The following is an 8232-nucleotide window of genomic DNA, read 5'->3' on the forward strand; positions in this document are numbered from 1 at the left end:
GACCACAACCTAAACCCAAGGAATCACCCCAAAGGGATGAAGGACTGTTGGGAAACAAAATTATTCTGTTTCCTTATTGTGTAAGTGGTTACATAAATCTATACATTGAAACAGACACCAAAAGAAGGTCAGTTTGGTTGCACAGTAATTTTTTTTTTAAAGGGAAAAAAAATAAAACATTCTTTCAAAAACAAACCCGGAGATAATTCATTGCTAGTAGATCTATTCAACAGGAAATATTAATGGAAGATCTTGAAGCAAAAGAAATGAAATATTGTTTGGAAATTTGGATCTAGAAAAAGAAATGAAGATTTCACTGGAAATAAAATACATAGTGGTAAAATAAAAGTCACATTTTAAATTTCTAATTTCTACAGAAAATCAACTCTCTAAGGTAATTTTAATATAAACATTGTATTGTTCATAACAAATGTAAAAGCAAAATATATGACATCAATATCACAAAGGATGGGGGTTGAAAATATATTCCTGTGGTGTACTGTTATTTCAAGGTAGACTCAGATTAATTAAAAATATACACATGGGGGCTTAAGTGGGTAGGAGAAGAATCAATGAAACAAGATGGGATTGGGAGGGTGACAAACCATAAGTGACTCTTAATCTCACAAAACAAACTGAGGGTTGCTGGGGGGAGGGGGTTTGGGAGAAGGGGGTGGGATTATGGACATTGGGGAGGGTATGTGCTTGGGTGAGTGCTGTGAAGTGTGTAAACCTGGTGATTCACAGACCTGTACCCCTGGGGATAAAAATATATGTTTATAAAAAATTAAAAATTAAAAAAAATATATACACTGTAAACCCTTAGTCTATCCCAAAAATGTTTTAAATGCCATAAATAATAAATCAATAAAGGAGATAAAACTCTCAACCCAACAGAAGTCAGAAAAAGAGGATAAAAAGAAGAGACAGAACAACGAACAAGGTGGTAGATATCAATCTAATTCTATTTATACTCACATTGAAGATGAATGGTATAAACAAATTATTTAAAAGATTGAAATTGTCAAAGTGGATACAAAGTGAGACCTGGCTATTGCTAGCTATAAGAAGTCACATTAAATTAAAATATAGATGAGTTAAAAGTAAAAAACAAAAGAATATACCATCCAAAGACTAACTGAAAGAAAGCTACAGAGGTTTAATAGCTTCACACAAACTAGACTTCAAAATAAGGAATATTTTCAGGAACAAAGATGGACATTAATTAATGATAAAAGAGTTTAGTTGTCCAAGAAGAGATATATTTTTAAAGACATTTTATTTATTTATTCCAAGAGGACATATATTTTTTAAAGATACATTATATATTTATTTGAGAAAGAGCAAGAGAAAGCACAAGCAGGGAGAGGTGCAAAGAGAGAGAGAGAAAAAGCAGACTCCCCGCTGAGCAGGGAGTCCGACTCAGAGTTCGATCCCAGGACCTCAGATTTATGACCTGAGCTGAAGACAGACACTTAACTGACTGAGCCACCCAGGGCCCCCAAGAAGACGTATTAATTCTAAAAGTATGTACATCTAATAACAAAGCTTCAAAACACTTGAGGAGAAATTGGTAGAACTGTATCGAGAAATAGACAAATCCATGCCTGGGATCAGAGGCTTCAACACTTCTCTTTTTATAGGACAAATAGGCAGAAAATCAGTAGATCGTAGCAATCCAAAGTGCAATCTAGACTTTAACAAATGACTCTAACTGTATTACAAATGTATAACATAACCACACTGAAGGGTGTAGGAAGAAAGGATCTGACCTAATTATCTCTGAGAAACAATGAGCTCAACCAGCTATATTATGAGGCTGAAAACAAAAATAATTTTTTTTCTTTTTGGGGGCCCCTGAGTGGCTCAGCAGGTTAAGTGTTTGACTCTTGGTTTTAGCTCCGGTCATGATCTCAGGGTCCTGGAATGGAGCCCCACATCAGAATCTGGGCTCAGCACAGAATCTGCTTAAGAGCCTGTCCTTCTCTCTCTCCCTTTGCCCCTCCCATGACTCCTGCTTGTGGGAGCTCTCGCTCTCTCTCTAAAATAAATAAATAAAATCTTTTAAAACACCAGAACTCTATGTAAAGACTGTATTCTAACTGGTAAATTTGTTTCTCGCAGGGGTACACAGTTAGTCATGCTGAAACTATGTTGCATATACACCAAATTTGGACAAAACAATATCTATTTAGACAGTGAAAGCCAGGTTTTTCAGTGTCAGAGGAAGATGTAACGAATAAGTAATGACGTAATGTTAGAATGTACCCATGATGCTGGATAGGATCAGTGTGAATTTATATTTTATTAATATATGTACTTAGGCTGCCTGCCTCGCTCAGTTAGTAGAGCACAAGACTCTTAAAGTATGCACAAATATGGAGATGCATAAGTAAGAGTATATATATTTCTGGAAACAGAATGAAAATGAGGGACAACAGACAGAGAGGTTGATTTCTAACTACCATTCTAGGTTTCATGGGGAAATAGACATTTCCAGGGCTGGGAAAGGATGAGTACAGGATATACCCAGAGCATTTTTTGGTGCCAGAATTAAGGGAATGATTTAAAAAGAAGGAACACAAAACATGTTCCAAGGTCTCAGGAACCAATCTTAAAGAGCTCCCAGTGACCAAAATTGGAATCATGTGAACAACAAAATGAAAAATGGTAGTTTTGGGTTTCAATGCAAAGAATAAATATATAAGTACACAACTGAATAAATAAATCAGGTATAAAGGGCCATATGTCCATACAGAAGAATCCTAATTGATAAATATAGAAGAATGAGAGACCTGTAAAATGGCTATTGAAATGCCACAATAATAATTGCTGTAAACAAAATCCACTATCTTAAATTTAGCAGAAGCAATGTTAAAGAGAATTAGGATATTTTCATATCTGCAAAGTATGTCTCCTGAAATATTTATTATTAACTACTATGGTGATTTTAACATATGTCCACCTGCTCTCTGATACTCCCTCAAAGTAGTGGCGGTTAATTCCTCACCACTAGACATAGGTTAGATTTAGTCAGTTACAAATAGAGTAAGGAAAGGAAAAAATAATAACTTTACAATAGAGAAACCTGGCAGACACCGTAACTAAGTAATCAAGCAAACATCACCTGTCATATGGGTAACACCTGGGTCTGATAATGATGCCGTAGCAAGAGGCCATCACTTCTCAGATGTTCTTTCTCAAAATGTAGAACCTCAATCTAACCATGAGAAATATACAAACATAAATCAGGGAACATTTTTTACAATACACATCAGAAGTGTCAGGGTCACTAAACAAGGAACAATTGAGGCATTATCATAGATTAGATTGAGGCTATCTAGCTACTAAATGCAATGTACAATGCAGGATAGGATCCTAGAATTTAAAAAAAATGATAAGTCTGGGAAAAATACTGGGGAAAGTGAGGAAATCTAAATAAAGTCTGTACTTTTTGTTATTATTATTGTCATGTTAATTTCTTAGTTTTAGTAATTGAACCATGGTTATGTAAGGTGTAATCAGGAGAAGCTGTTTGCATGGTGTACAGAAACCATCTTGCAACTCCTCTCTATGTCCAAAATCAAAAAAATTAAAGAAAAAGATATTTCCAAAAAATTAAAGAAAAAAGTGATATGGAGTCTAATAACATTCTACCTTGAAATAAAGATCCCCTGAGTTGGTGTTCTGCTTAGTTGTCCTGTTTTGAATTATCACCAAACTTTAGACAATCCTAGTGGTTTCTACCTCCTAAGAGTATGGAAATTCTCTTCTCACTATGAATTTCTCTTTGGTGTCATCCAAGTAGGAATAGATTCAATTTGTTACACCTGTTACCCAGCTGGATGTAGTTTGGTTCCTGTAAATGTGAATCATAAGTCTCACCAATTTAAAAATAAAAATCATTTTACAATGGCTGGGCCATTTTACTGACTCTTCCCTGAAAGAGCTACTTTTTTTTTCCTCCTAAATGGTCTAATAGACATTCTCTAGGCAATGCATCACACACATGCTATGTCTCATTAAAAAAATTTTTGTTGTATGGTACTGCAAGGCACTATAGGATTTGTATTATAAATAGTATGCATGTTTATATTTTATATTGTATATTTTATTGTGTTTATGTCTTCTGTTTTACTTGTGATTTATCCTATAATTAACATTTCCTAATACATGTAGATACATTCAGTGGCCCTTCTATGTCTCCTTTTCTGAGGCTGGCAGAATTCCAAACCCAATATACCCACAGTAATGTAAAAGAGCTCTTCACAAAGTCTGTCACAAGGAACCTTATTCTTGCAAGAAGGTCCCAAATCAAAGAAACACATGATGAAATTAATATAAAAACTCCACATATTATATTCTTTTATGGGAGTTTCAAACACATTCAAGCCCTTAACAATCTAATAGGAAATATAATTATTTGACCTAGAGATTCCCAGCTTATTTTTTCATATAATACCTATCAATTGTGGAAGCCAGTTTGGAAAACATTGTGCTATAAAAAAAGAATACACCCATAGGGACAAACTGGAATCTTGCTGTTCTGCACTGGGTTATAGCTCACGGTGGCCAGTCCATGCATAAAAGCTTTCTGAGCCTGCGCCTGTGCAGATAGACAAATTCAATATACAGATAAATGATAGGTAGGTAGGTAGAGAGGAGGAGGGAGAGTAGATGGATAGGTAAGAGCCACTGTTTGGACATATTTCATTAGCATCCTATCAAATGAGGAGCGAGAGAGGGGTGGCAGAGGAGAAACACGGAGTTAAGTATTTTGTGTAATGCCTTAAGGATGACATGGGCAAAAAAGCAAAGCAAAAGCAATATTTAATATTTGTTCAGCATTTTATGGTTCTGCTCAAATGTGCTTCCTTTTCTGTGTTTCCATGGGACCATGTGATTATTATTTTAATACTTACCATGGTGTTTTAGGCATCCCTACTTAGTAATCTCTTTTTTCTCCTGTGTAATCTCCAAATGGTAAGATAAACATCATAGTCATAATTATACTATAAATTCCTAGTAATGGCCTAGTACAGAGTCAGTAATAAATGCAATATATAAAAACACCTTCTCTAGAGTTACATCTTACAACAAAGGTGCAAGAAAAGGTGAATTTACAGATTAACATTTTTATCAATAATGATAATGATAAAATAATAATAATACATAATAATAATAACAACAATATACAATAATAATGTTAGGCACTGGATATTTAAAAAATAAAAGAGCTTATAAAAATGAATATTAAAAAGGTTGAAGTGACTTAGACAGCAACAATAATTTGCGTTTTGAAAAATAAACGGCCAATGGGCGCCTGGGTGGCTCAGTGGGTTAAGCCACTGCCTTCGGCCCAGGTCATGATTTCAGGGTTCTGGGATCGAGTCCCGCTTCCTCCTCTCTCTCTCTCTGCCTGCCTCTCTGCCTACTTGTGATCTCTCTCTGTCAAATAAATAAATAAATAAATCTTTTTAAAATAAATAAATAAATAAATAAAATAAACAGCCAATAAAACAAGATTTTAAAAAGGGAAAATATTCAAATAAAATAAGAACAAAGGAGATGGGACAGTGATTTCAGAAGAAATGTTTATTTTATAATAAAATACAATGGTGTATATTGATTGAACTGAAATTTTATGTAACAGATAATTTTCACAGAATGTCAAAAATTCAAAATACCTAAATGATGACCAAATGAAGTAGAAAAACAGTATAAATACATAACATGAAAAGTGGCTCAGAAATGTGCTAAAGATTGATCCAAGTAAAGCCTCAGATCTTTTTGGTTATAAAAGCTAGATCCTCTAAATATTCAGCAGCAGAAAATTTTCACAATACAGACAATGATCTAACACCCAGAAGAAATAAAGCAGACCAATTTCATTCATAAAGGAAATATGGTCCTGATATTAAAAAAATACCAGGATAATACAAGTCAAAAACAGATCAATGAATATAGATTTGGAAACCCTCAGTTCTTTCTTAATAGCAGCTAGTGTCTCACTAAAACAATTCCACCATGACCAAATAAGGTTTAATCTTTCAAACACAAAAATGGTTAAATATCAAGAACTTTATTGTAACAAACACCAAATCAATCGGTCAAATCAAACACAAAGCAAAACAAAATTAATCTCAATAGAAACCCAAAAGCCTTGTTAAATTATTAAATTCTTTCTAATAAGTGGTATATACTAAGAGCCAAGATTCAAGATGATAATTGCCAGTGTGAAGCAATAAAGGAATTTCCATAAACATGAGCAATCAAATAACAACTGTGCAATCACTGCTCTTTATGACTCTCTGGATAATCAAGTCACTCATGTAATTAAAAACAACAAAAATAATGATATTATTATCAAGAATTATTTCTTGAATATCCTCTATTTTCAAGTTTAAGTCTGATGTCTATTATCTCATTAAAATGTCTTATGTCCCTGAGGTACACAGGTCAGAAAAGACATAATATGAGTTGCCCAAGGTCTTACAATCCTGGGTTCTAATCTGGAATTTGCAGGCAAGTCATTCCATTGACTTTTGGCAAAGGCCAATGAACAACAACAACAAAAAAAAATCAGACAATTCACAGAAGAAATGGGGACTAGTAAAAATTTTAAACAAGGAAATGAAAAAAAGTTCACCTTTGCTAATAATAAAAAAAAAGGCAACCAGTACTTTTTTTCATTTATGAAACTGGCAGAATGTAAATAAAGTAAAAAGGTGATCCTAGGAAGAATAAGAATTTTTTTTTCTTGCATAATGAAGTTGACAATGAAAATGAGAACAGAAAATATCAAGGAATAAAAAATGACAGTAAGTGTTAGGAAGCATAAATAGATTTTTAGCTTTTGACAGGATTAAATAAATTGTCCACTATTTGGGAAGGAACTCTTATGTTATACAGGTTTGCATGCATGTAGGATTCACAGTGGTGAAAGGACCTAATCTACTGTTTCAACAAGAGTGGAACGGTTGAGTAAGCTACAGTTGATCCAGTAAATCAAATGCTATGTGCAATTGTTAAAATTATGTTTTCAAAAATCATGTAGGAAATTGACATACACTAATTTTAGCTGGGGAAAAAAGGTGGAAAATAGAATGAACACTTTGATTAAAGCAAAGATATTTGCAGATGAAACCGACCATGACCCTGGGTATAAAACAAGCAATGATGCCCTTGAGCTGTGGCTTCTGGAGGATTGTTTCAAGGCGGAATGCAAACGGTATCAGTGTTCTGCACAGTGGGCATCTGTTCTCATACCAGCTTCTCCCTGCTGACGTTACCGTAAAACACTACTTCTATTCCAAAGCTACAGCAGAATGCTGATGATACCAGAGACCACACAGAGACAGAGCTCTTACTTTAAGGGGACAGAGAGTCACACCTTTATCTAGCCATGAACGGGAGAAGTGGGAAGTCAGCAGGTTGCAATGCAAAGGGTAAAGAAGCCAAGCATGGTGGGCATGGCTTGAAAAAAAAAAAAAAAAAGATAGAAATGACCAAAGATTAAGGACTGCAATCTAGACAGTTATTATGGGTATAGTTGTTCTGAATACATCATTTTGGTTTTTTCATAGACCGTGTCATTATTGCAACAATCGCCAAGCTAAGGGGTCCCAACTAAGTAGAATCAAAATTCTAGTTCGGTCAAAATGCTTACTGAATGTTTAACTTAGAATGTATGACATACTGGAAACATAAAAACAAAGTTTGGAGAAACCTTTCATCCAAATTCTCACTACGGGATATACATTCAAGTTTATGATTCCCTTTCCTCCAGTAACCACCCCTGAAACAATGGGGACTCTCTCCCACCCCCATCAGCCATGTCCATAGTAAATGATTTTGCATCAGGAGGTAGTTCTGGCAGGTCCAGAACTGGACTGTGCTTAAGATAGGTTGATCAAATTTTGAGCTGAATCTATTTATGTTAACAATTAAGCAAAAATGTGGTGTATTTCTGATATCAAATACATTGGGTTAGATAAGCTCTTGTTTCCTCCATAATAATGTTTGATTCACTACTTTCTTTGATTCCACGAGACAGCAGAGTATAATTCCAAATTTCCCATTTATGCCTACACTAGTTATAATTGCTTCATGTCATTTGAAACAAAATGATCTATATATATGTTCATAAATATGTATATGTATGCATACATACATAAATATGTATATGTATGCATACATACATAAATATGTATATGTATGCATACATACATA

The sequence above is a fragment of the Mustela nigripes genome, chromosome 4, assembly GCF_022355385.1.
Source record: "Mustela nigripes isolate SB6536 chromosome 4, MUSNIG.SB6536, whole genome shotgun sequence".
Lineage (NCBI taxonomy): Eukaryota > Metazoa > Chordata > Mammalia > Carnivora > Mustelidae > Mustela > Mustela nigripes.